The sequence below is a fragment of the Poecilia reticulata genome, chromosome 3 (assembly GCF_904066995.2).
Source record: "Poecilia reticulata chromosome 3, P_reticulata-male-v2, whole genome shotgun sequence".
In the NCBI taxonomy this organism is placed as follows: Eukaryota; Metazoa; Chordata; class Actinopteri; order Cyprinodontiformes; family Poeciliidae; genus Poecilia; species Poecilia reticulata.
The window spans coordinates 16,117,408-16,130,258 of record NC_088832.1 but is presented as its reverse complement, the minus strand read 5'-3'; positions in this window follow the sequence as shown (position 1 = coordinate 16,130,258).

Genomic DNA, 12,851 nt, shown 5'->3' with positions numbered 1-12,851 from the left:
AAACATGTTTTTATTTTTTTTTTTATTCACCCAACACTGACTTATGAATCATTGGCATATGAGTCAATGGCTCCTAAACTGGAACAAACAAGTGCTTTATCCAGACATAAAAGACAACTTGGCAAAGAATCAATTTTAAATGGGATCTCTGGGCACTTTGTTACAGTGGCCATAGATATCCACCATGTCCTTATTTCTTTAGTACAATCTATAAAACATCCCAGACAACTGAACTTGACCGTTTGAGCTCCAACAAGGCGATTAACAAATAGTCTTGTTAATTTAAATCTATTACCTAGAGTAATAGATTTAAATTATACATTAAGTAATACATTTTAGGACAATGTTTTAAAGAGATAACTTTTAGGTGACGTTCAGCTGTTGAAGATTGTGTGTTTGACACACCTTCTTTTGTGTGTTTGACACACCTTTTGTCCTCTGCTTGTATTCTTGCATTTGTTCTTTTTTTTTGTTGGCACTCTGCAACAAACTGTTGTGGTCAGGTAACGTTTCAAGGAAATTCTCTTCATTAGAGCGGCTAAACCAAAATCAAAAGCACTGCACATTTAGGCGTTGCTGCAACTGAATTTCTCCTATTGGGACAAATTAAGATGTTTGTTCTCAATAATTTGGATTTTGCTGATTTTCAATTTTTTCGCTATTTGGTAATTTTATCTACAAATATGAACAACTGAATTAGTAAAGGTGTTATATAACAATATTTTCTTTATGTGAATGTTGACAACCCATGTCAGCACCCCGCTCCCTCCCTCTCCTCAGTTGGATGTTTCACATTAACTACCCGACCACCAGGTGGTGCATGTGACAGGCATTTACTGCATAACTTGTGGCTTAACATTTGTTGAAACAGTAGACAAGAGATGTTAATTTATATACAGTGGATGGCATGTATTTATATCTTTGGCTCAGCACTGATTCTGTTTTAAACTTGGAGATACTTTAAGTAATTAACCTGAGATGAAGTAAAGAACATTCTTTACAAGCCGTCCGTTTAGATTTTGTTTAGGAATTTGAGGTGCACAAAATATCCATTTGTTCCCAGACTGTTTAGAACGAGCCACAAATAATGATCTGCGTCTTTAAATAAATAAATAAATATATTTGGAAATATAATAATTTCCAAATAGTTGTCAAAAAGCAAAGACAGACCTTTTGTCACATCATGTCAGAGGTCTAAACAGGTTGCAGAAACGGACACTGATCTTCAGAGACATGGTTTTTAATAATTGTAGACTAACCAAAGTTTGAAGTTCTCAATTTTTAAAAATAGACTAACGGACAGGCGGACTTAACAGTGTGAGATGTGAAGATAACAAAAAAGCATGATTAATATCCGCACTGACTCATCTTTGTCTGACTTGAGCAATACACAAAAAAGAAAGAGGAACCACTTGTTTGGTGGGATCGAGGCCCAAAGCCTTATATGGGTAAATTCGGGCAAAGTGGTTGTTTTTTTTATGTGTGTAGTTTGGGAATTAAGAGTTTAAAAAAAGTTAATGTCATGCATTGTGGAACATATTGAGATGGCAGATTAGCCAGACTTTGCAGAGCTACGTGCTGATCTGTTTTGCGGGGAAAGAACAAAAAAAAAACCCCAGAAACAAAATTAAAGTGCCGTTCCACTGTTTGTATGCATGTGTATGAATGTCCATGCGCCTCGTGATTCACCCTTGTCTAATAATATCTGCAGGCCCAGTCTGAGAGTTGAAGGTTGTGGAGTCCAGTGAAAATGAGGAATCAGGAATAAGAAGTGAGAGGGCTGGATGTCCCCTTGGCTTGCATGTCAGGCGAGCGTTCCATGTCATTGTGAAACACACGATGGCCACTGAAACCTCGGGGGACTGTCAGCCAGGAAGCACAAGCCCTGACATGGACCGTTCGACGTTCACAGAACCGAAATGTTCTGTGCAGTTTGTCCATTTTTCATTTAGAAATACAGTAGTGGGAAGCCCTCGCGTCAGCAAAAAGCAACTTTGCACGTCTACTGGACAAATTACCTCAATGTTTTACTTTAGGTTCTGATCAAATTGCTAAAAAAGAAATTAGAGTGAAATTGATCTTTTTTTTAATCTTTCTAGTGAACTATAATTGTAATCACTCCTGCATGAGCTTCTGCGTAAAAAAAAGCATGCTATGCATCAATGTTTATAAAAGCAGCTAGTTATGACTAGTTTTTGCTCAATATACACAGAGTCACAGAAACGTCACAGAAAAAACTTATTCATGCAAAATTTTCAAAACAATTTGCAGAGTTTCTGTAATAATTTATTTATGAGATAAAGTCACAATTTTGACCTGATGTCTGCTTTTTTCCAGATGATATTTTCATGCGTGATGTTTTTGAAATCTACTGTGTTTAGCAATCAAAGAGTCTCTGTTTCTCCACGCAGCGCTCATTTTACAAATTACTTCTGTAAAAGCTTGATTATTTAGATTTTGCCAGTCTGTTCTGCATTTAGTGCATTTCAAGTCAGTGTTAAAGGGGAAGCATCAACTATTGACTTCTCATAAAGACGTACCCAATGCCACTGAATTCAAATTATGGTGATAATCTTTGTTATAGTTTCCCAACGGTGCATGCAGTCTGTTTCAGTTTCATGATAAAACGGCTTTGTCAGAAGCACTTGAAAACATACAATTAAAGAACAAACTTCAAATGTAGTAATTAGAGAGAAAAAAACGCACACTGCATGTTTTCTTTTTATTCCAACTAAGTCGAGACAGTACCTGTGGGGCTTGTTTGAACAAACTAAATTCAGTACCACCAGGATTTCTCACAGCCTTGACAACTCACTTCGTAGGAACAGTTTGCCACCTTCTTGTTTTAATAAGGAAGAAGAACAAGGAGAAGAAGCAGAAGCATTACAGGACCAACCTAAATTGGAAGAATTAAGGAAGTTTTTAGTTCCCCTGCTAATACTGAGATATATAGAAAGCTTGCATTTTTCAACCACCTTTGGCAATTTGCTTCCAGCGATTCAACATCTCCCTGGTCGACACCTTTGGAGGTTCGCCGCTGGATGTTGCTCAGAGGACGACGGTAAGAGACGAGCCCATCAGCCTTCTGAGCGAGACTGTGGGCGTTTCCTGATTTTCCTGGTTTAAAACCCTTTGATACAAATTGCTGCTCAGCTGTTATAAAGTGTTTTGCGCTTTGCAAGTTTAGATATAGAGACGAAATTGCTTAAAGAAGTGCCTAAATGTTACTGATTGAAGGAACACAGTGATGTTTATTTTCAGTTTTGCCAGTGAGGTTTCAGTCATACCCTTAAATCCTGCAAAATGTTTGTTTTTTCTTCAAAGTCTGTTATCTTCACGTATCTAGATTTTTGCATTCATTTTATATTCTTAAATTTTCAAATGGAGAACAGAATGTTTGTTTGTCTCAGTTTGAATGCATAGTTAATTGCAGGCGGTGTTTAAAAAAACATTCAAAATGTGATTTATTTATTTGTAAAGTGATCTGTGGGACATTTTATTGGCTTCTTCACAAACTTAAAAGAAAAGAAAATTGCAATCTTTTCCCTTATTTCTAACCAATGTACTAAAACCTTTTTTTTTCTATCTTTTTTTCTTTCTCTGAGTTACTCAACTGGCTCAGAAGAAATGGTGAGCGAAGACGATTACGAAATTTGAATACTGCCGCAGGAGTTACAGAGTGTGGACATCAAACTGCAGTCATTCTGGCCAAACTGATGTTCAGCAAAGGAGGAGTGCAACACTTCCTGTTGCGACGTACCCTGTATCCTGTTTTCCACAGTCAGTGGTCATGCGTGTCATTCCCCTCTGCAGAGCAGTGTGGGCACAGTCTTGTGACCCTATTCTGTAAATTTTTCTCTGACTGATTTTAAAACGTCTCCAAAGTTCAGAAAAAAAAAATACATCTGTCGTCAGCAGAAATTATGCATTATAATAGCACTGTAAATGTGTATGCATGCCTGTTGAGAAATAGCTGTGGGTTTAGTCAAAAATATGATCAGGCAAATCAAGATATTGCGAAATGACAGACTTTTATAGCATTAAGGAAAGTGTAACAGTAGCAGCATTTGGAAACCAGCAGCACACAGTGTTTTCTTAAGTGGCATCTTAAAATAAGTGTATGGAGAAACAGCAATGCGAACACTGACACCTCCATATAGCCTGCGACTCGAGGGGCCAAGCTACGTAACCATGATTAAGAGGTGCCAACACAACTGTTTGCATGCTTGTGTAAGCTCTTGGCCAGCTCAGATACGTATCTTGTGACAGCGTTTAGACTAAAAACTGTGAAAAGCACAGTTACACCCTGTGGTGTGACCAAACCAAAAGGCAGCCATTTTGGCTGGAGGTGCAGGTCACAAGAAAGGAATTTCTCAATATGACACTTACTCTTAAATATATTGGTTCTGGAAGTTTTTATTTTATTCACAACAGAAGTTTTAATGATTTGAGTGGTTCCTACCGAACAACCTCACTTTATTTATGATTTTAGCAAGAGACCTTGTAAAGCACAGGACATCTGTGATGTTGTATTCCATATAAATAGTTCACTTTTTGTACCTACTGGCTCATTCTTATAGTTTACAGGCGTTATTAAATGGAACAAGTGAACCTTTTTCAGTCCAGACCATTTTTCCTTCTCTTTTTAATTTCTGTTCCTGCAATATTTTGATGGCATTTCAGAGGATTGATAGCTTTTCTGTATTATCTATCTTGTGGTAACAGGTGAATGTAATCATTGACCTTTATTTAATTTTTAGCTTCATGCTCAACAACATTAATCCCAGCTTGTAACTCTTCTTTTATATTGGTTTACCAGCTCTGCATGTAAACGACTTCAAGAAAGGCTTCATCAATATTTTAAATACACAAAAGTGGTTTAACTAAAGACAAGCCCATTTTGAGATATTTTTTTTCTAATAATTATCCCAATGCAAAACTCTGTATTATTTCACCTATTAACTAATCAGTCCAGAAATTATCATTGTGAATGCCAACAGATATGCATTCTTCTCGAGTCTAATGAATGAGCCAGAACAAGCGTCTTCTGAAGAAAAAAGACTGCATTTCTTTCCAAAAAAAAAAAAACAACTATGCAAACTATAGTTTGGATTACACTGTAGTTCAGAAAGCTCGCAGACAAGACTTGTTCCTCAAACTACATTTCCACGCAAATGGCAAAAACTCCACTGACATGGGACATTGTGCATAGATTTAGGAGAATAAACTAAATAATAAAACCTCTAGTTTTTAAAGACACCAAGCACGTTTCATAAAACCTTCATTAAATAAGGCTGGAGACACAAACAGCAAGGGGAGAGAGAATAGCAATTTTTCAAATGTATTATTATAAAATGACAGGATTCTATTACATTTAAGAAAGTACATATGATTTAGATTATGCTTCATCATTTCATCATTGTTAACAACCTGTAGCTGTAAATACATTTATTTAAAGAGATCTTCCAGAACATGATTGCTCTGTGATGCTCTGTTAATGTTGATGGGTTTTTGGGGTTTACAGTGAGATTTTTTATTTTTATTTTGCTGTCCTGTTTTATAGTTGAAAAACGTTGGGGTTTTTTATTTGTCTTTTTTTTTTTAGATTTTGATGTTCAAAAACCAAAGGAGTCTGATTTGGGAAAAAATGATGCAATTAGCTTTTCTAAAACAAGATGAGACTGAGCTGACATTTTGTTCAAGGATGGGAAAATAATCACGCAGTGGATGCAGAACGATGGCGTTTCTCCCCTGCAGTAGTTACGAGGTCACAGGTCACAGACTGCACAGATTTTTCCCATTCGGAAATTGAAATTCACAAACCAAACCCAGTGAAGTTTTTCTATTGAAAATGAACAATTTTCAGATTAAGAGGTCAAATGACGTGGAGCAAGTAAATAAATTTAGCTATGAACTTTAAAAAAAGGAACAGTTCTTTTAGCTAATGGCTTGTGAAAGTGCAAAAAACTTTTTTCTGCCATTTTTTTATGTAAGAGCACTAAAAAGACTTCCATCACAGTGACCCCGGAAAAAGGTCATCAACTGGTTTATTTTGGTCAGTTTCTAATACGCAGAGCTCACCTTAAATGTCTTTAAATGTCTGAACCCAGCCATGCTGAGACTGAATGCTGAAGTAAACAGGAACTTTTGGAATTTCAAAATAATGCGTGCAGACATCTTAAACCACTCCTCATTTCATTGCATTTCACTTCTAAGAAGCCTGATAACTTGCAGTTATTTGAAAGGCCTTGAGAAATCATCTAGTGACCTTTAAAGTTCTGCTTGAACACATTTTCAGCTCAAAGCCTTTCCACCTGAGTTTCTTTATTAAGTTAGTTAGTTAGTTAGTTAGTTAGTTAGTTAGTTAGTTAGTTAGTTAGTTAGTTAGTTAGTTAGTTAGTTAGTTAGTTAGTTAGTTAGTTAGTTTTTCCAGCTTTCAAATAAAACCCCCGAAAGCAACACCTTTCAAAGACAAATAGATATTTAATCTTAAAATCTTTAAATCTAATGGACATATAGAGAAGTTGGCAGAGAACAATGTGTTCTTGGAAATAAACTGAAGAGCTGCAGACGCCTCAGTATATCTTGTGTATTACTGTAGGAGCAGAAAACTGCATATTTTTTAGTTGTGGGGTTTCACCTGCTACAGACCATCCATTGTCGGGGCTTAAGGTTTTATCATTTTATCCTCCACTTAAAGTTAATATGTTTTAGTCACGAATTAGGAGAATTCCAGCTTGGCTGATGTAATCACTTGTGCTTTTTGCAAAGCACACAGACTAAGGTAACTTTTCAGAAAATAACTTATAACTTGAAAATGATTTGAACAGCATTATCTTGTATTTATAATTTTTTCTCTAGGATTACGAGAATGTTTGTCGTATCGTCTACATGGCCTGACGCAAAATGAAAACAAGACTTTTTCTAGCTTTCTTTCAACAATGGTATTTTTTTTGTCACACTTCCATAAGGTTTTTAATCTATTAACAATCCCTGAATTGTTAATAGATTATTCCATTTGGATTGAATGTCTCTTCTTATGTTACCGTGGCTGCTTTCCTGATTAATGTTCTTGCACATACTGTCAGGTCAGCAAAGGTGAAAAGCTATGTCTTGGTAGACCAGCAGCTGCTCTCTACTCTATTTTTAGATTATGTGTAGAACAGTGCTCTGCAAAGTGTTCAATGCTTAGGATATATTGTGCCCCAGCTTTCATTTTATCCACAACATTGTCCGATGTGTTTCTTTATCTTCGTTATGCAACTTTTCCCCCAACAAACCTCAGAGACCTTCACAGATCACCTGTATATTTTACGCTGCAAATCAATTACTCACAAACAGATTTATTTTTATTCTGCTAATTATTGACAACATGTCATTTCAGGCCAATAGGTTGCACTTGATTTTATTTAGTGATATCAGACTGAAAGGGGATGAAAACATGCACTTTCACTGTGTGCTGGTTTGTGTTGGCCTTTTTAATTTTTAAAACTTAAAACGTTTTAAAAATCACAGTATATTTTCTTAAATTCTATAATTGGGCAAATCTATTTTTTAGTTTTCTTAGTCTGGAGCTCATGCAAAAATATTTGGTGTCCTTATATAATTTATAAAGTCTACAGTATGTTTTTTTTTGTTGTTGTTGTCACATTTAAAGTTAACTATTCTTATCCAGGGACATGCTGAAATGTAGCCTAGAAACTTCAAGGCTTGAACAAACATAAACACATAAAATATTTTTCCCACTATTCCCTGATAACAGACTGAAAAAAAAAACTTGTGATGACAGGCCTGTATTACATAAACTTATATTATTTACACTATGGTTTTTATATTTGCAGTCTTCCTTTTTACCATGTTCAGGTTCATTTGCAACTTTTAATGTTGACGAGGATGCATTTGTGAAAGTGTTGAAATTATTCAAATGTCTAGATTCAGACTTATTAGTAATTGTGACACTGTGTTATCACTGCAAATTTTTTACTGTATTTGGTAAGAAAAAAAAATACCACGAAAAAGGAAATCAGCAAAACTGAAATTGACTGTTTGATGTAAAATTACATTATATGTCTATAATTATAATTATAACAAAGTTAATAAAAACATTCACTTTTTGAATGTGAGTGAAAAGGATAAAATATGCTATTAAATATGCCTCATGGTTATTTTGCAGTTGCATGTGATCTGTTGTGGTTTATGTTTTATAATTTGCAATCTGTCTGCAGAATATGGAAAAGAAAAAAGCAGATCACTATGAACTCAATGGTTGAAAATGAGAATGTACAATCAGTCCTGGTGCTTCTGTAGCACATTTCTGAGCTGTAAGGAAGGAACTTTGATGAAATAAAGCTAAAATTCTTATCTTCCACCATCTGTTTGCTGTACTTTTTGGCTTTCACAATATTCTCCATCACACGGCGTATTCACGCAGCGACTATCACGAAACTTGTTGCATACTATTGTTTTCTTTATGTTTAGAAACAAAATCAGAAATTTAAATACCTTTAATCAAACTTCACCAACCATTTTCAAAGACATTTTAACATTAAAAAACAACGAAAAAACAAAGAGGCTACTGCATTCATGGTTGACAAAAAGTTTGGAAATCATAAAACTGCATGTCCACCGAGTGACACAAAAAAGATCCCAACAATGTAACAAGCTCCCATGGCAAGGTCTGGGTTATCCTGGCCAAAATAATGCGTAAATGTATTCATTTAAAGGCAAGTTTCAAGGAACTGAATCTGAAAACAAGAGCCAGGTTCCTCATTTAGCAGCATGTTACTCTTGTTTAGCATGTAATGTGCGCAGCATGTCTTTATCACTCAGGCCACAAGGAACACAAAGAGTTACATCCTTTAAAAACCAAACTTTGTGGTGAAAAGTTATCACAGTAGCAAAGTTGAGTAACAAACCAGTTTTAAACTCTTCAAAAGTCATATGTTCAAATTAAATACTGATAATATTTTTTGATAATTTAGACTGTTAAATACTTGTGGAATAAAGGACAATCTGCAAAGTAACACGATTGAAGGAATAAATTACAAAGCCTCTTGACTATATGACATCTATAAAATAATGTTTCAAAACACCTCAAATGCCAATAGTTAAAAAAATCTACTTATCTGATTAATATAAAATCATGATCATTTTTCATAACATTTGTTACTCACAGCAAAAAAAAACAAACAAACAAACAAACAGTTCTGATCACAAATAATCTGAAAATAGTGTCTGGATCTGGTCTTTTGTTTGTCTTCCCTCATCTCAGAGAAAATGTTTAACAACAATCTTTCTTTCAGTGCTATTAGCAGCAAAATTAATTGCTTTATGCCCTATGTTTATTCTCAGAAGAAAATAGATCAAGAAAGACCCCTGAAGTATGAATTAAAACGTAATGTCCTAAATGACTGCCCTATATTGTATAAAAGATTGTGCACGCTGCAAAACTATAAACAATATTGGTTTATGCTGCTCTCTCTGTCTACTGTCATAGAGATCGTACTAATCATCCTGGGAAATGTTCACACAGTCAGCAGCACAGCTGCTTTAGGCAACACCATTATTTATTTTTGTATTGATCATACAAAAATATGATCAATTTTTGTATTGAGTCAGTGGCGTTTTTGGCCAATGTCAAAAACGCCACTGACTCCATTTTTTACCATTGAACAAAGTCGAGATTCTCTAGTTGATGTTAATTTCTCCATAATCTCTAAATGCTGCAACTCTTTTGTTCCATTTGGCAACCTGCCCATAATAATCTTAAGAGTGTTAAGCCACAACAAAACCCAGCCCTGGAATTAACTCCTGCTCTTTATCCGTACCACTAACATAATTAACATGAAGACTGGTTTATTTCATATTTTTACTTTCTCTTGATCGATTGTGTTGAAATGTTGTCTTGTCTTGTGTAGAACAGTCAAAAGTAAAACGTGCTCTTACGTTTATTATTTCTACTATGTCCAAAGAGACTGACTTTTTCAAAATGAAGGACAGGGATGAATTCAGTGAACAGTAAAGACTGAATCAGCAGATGGTCCAACAATCCAAGAATACAATTTCTTGGTACAAAAGTGAAAATAGTGTAGGAGTGTCCGCCATGATGAATGGAATCATGAAAAGAGAGTCTGAGGAAATCACAGTGCAAGCCTGAAAACTACCAGAAATGTTTGTGATCTTAGGAGCTTCAGTCAACACTGGATAAAAAAAGTCTATGATTTGAGCAAGAAAGAGACTTAGATAGTTTCTGGATAGTTTTGGTGTATTTAAATGCAATTTGAGTCTTTCTCATGCAAAAAAAGGAAAAAGAATACAAAATAAAAATATAAAGTCTATTTAAAAAGTCTGAAACACTGTAGAGGGTTAATAGGTAGCAGGAGCAGTAATGTAAGTTTAATATGCTCCATGTCCATTAAAGATAATCTGGATTTAATCATATCTGTAAAAACACTGGTCACTATTAATTAACTTAGAATCAAAGTGTTCAAGTTTGCACTCGCATGTTCTCCCCATTTTGCCTTTGATACTGCCTTGCTTCTTCCTTGCATTGATTCAACAAAGTGTTGGAAACATTTTCCCGTGTTGACAAAAAAGCGCCATGCAGTTATTGCTAATTCAAGTCTCTCATTCCTCAAGATCTCAAAGATGCTTCGTAAGGATTAAGGTCTGGGGATTTTGGAGATCTTTGGAGTCAGTTTATGCTCAAGAAAGCAGTCTGAGATGATCTGAGCTTTGCAATGTGGTGGATTACCCTGCTGGAGGTGTCCATCGAGAAGAGGACTAGAGTATGGGATGGGCACGGTCAGCAACAATACCCAGCTAGTCTGGGACATTGAATAATGCGCCGTTGGTAAGGGGTCATGGTGTGAAGAAAATGACCCCCACACGATTACACCACCACTAAGTGTTTTCTTTCCTCCTCGTTATGTTGCTGTAGTTAAACTTCTGGAAGTCGCCTCAACCGGTCCTTACTGCCATGTCATTGACTATTTTGCAACGGAGTTTAACAAGCAATTGAGCAGGTGTAGCTAATTTGTTCCTAATGTCTCAACATTTTCTTAACCAAAATCTACAAAAAAATAAAAATTCCTCCGACATGCATGTGTTGCATCTCCACAAAGCTCTACGAAAACCTCTATCTTTTAAAGCTCAGAAACATTTTTAAAACTCCTACTTATAGGAGCTCCTATAAGTAGGAGCATTTTAAAACTCCTACTTATAGGAGTTTTAAAATGCTGTGCTTTACACCTACAGCTACTCCCCAAATCCATCTTGTTTGCTAATTAGAAATGACTGATAAATTGAGCTAATGTTACATTTATGTTCAGCAACCTTCATAGATGCCAAGTAACATTTTGTTTCTGTTATTGGCTCAATGTGGATACGACTTTTTATTTTCTGGTTGTATTAAGCATGAAACAAACCAGAATCTAAGTAGTTTTGGATCAACTAAAAATAGTCATGATGGAAATAGTGCTGGTCTAGCAGCAGCAGCAGCTCTCTGTGTATTAATACAGTCGGAAAATGCTGCTGTATCAGTTATGCTCAGCCAGCTGTGATTAAGACGGACCAGTGGAGGGGTTTGGCCACAGTCTGTGTGGTTTTAACAGCTCTCCAAACAGCGGACTCTAACAAAGGTGATCTCTCTACAGTTCAGTTAAAAAAACAAAACAAAAAAACGCTTTTTCACAACATATCAACAGGAAGGCTTGTATATAAACTCACATCTTTATCTAACACACATGCTGCTGAATTATGCAGTGATCATTCACCTCCATTTTCTCTGTATGTTTAAAAACACTTTGTCTTTGTGCATAGAGGAGAACTCTGCACTCCTGGTTAGGAGATCAAAATAACTTTGGTATTTTAAACGCACAGTAAGTAATCTATTCACTGCTGTGTCTTATCACAAAGCAGCATTCTTCCTCTTGAACAAGCAGCCCTAATAATACACATTCAGATTTGTGCCTCATGCTTACTGTACTATTCAACTGGTAGTTTAGCATAAAGGATATGTGTGTTTATTTTCAGCTGTTGCAGCAGCCTGCTCTGAGACTTGTCAAAGACACCTAACCATAATGTCAACCAGACATTTTGACCAGAGTTTAACAGAGCGTATTACACACAAGCATGCTGACAGATGAGAAACTAACCATCTTTTATCAGTTTTCTAATATGACAGAAGAGCTGTGCAGTTCCTCTTGTGGATGGTTCCAAACAGTGACTTCTCTGTGAACTGCTGCAACACTATAATCCTAATCTTCATTCACAGCTCAGAGTGGTTTCAACACAGAGACTGTACCTTCATCTTATCTTCCAGCTGTGCATGGGGGTGTGTTGTGGCTCTGCAGAGGATGGTGTGGGGGGCAGGGGGGCCCTGGCTTATTATTATTTTTGCTAAATTAAAGAAGTTTAAGAAGTCTGTTGGTGCAACAAGACTGCAGAATTGAGAAAAACTGAAAAAAAGGAAGGGAAAATGTGTTATGCATATTTTAATGTATTTCTTTGTGGTCATGTGTATGATTGTGCATTTTCAGTGTATCTGACTCAGACAGTCCATTTTTAAAGTCTAATTCAACAAATTACCAACTTGTGTCTTCTTTCTCCCATTTGGACCCACCAGGCATGATACAAGTTATTTTTATAGGGTGCTGAGGAATTAATGGGATAAATGGTCACAGAAATGTCCAGATAATAAGCTGGTGTATTTTATATAAAAAATTTTGTTTTCTTTTTTTTTGTTGTTGTTGTTCATCTGGTTCCTATTTGATCTTAATGACTCCTTTAAAGCCTGGCATGTTGAAAACTTTGATGACACCAGAGTAATTTTGAACTGCCACCTGTTGGTT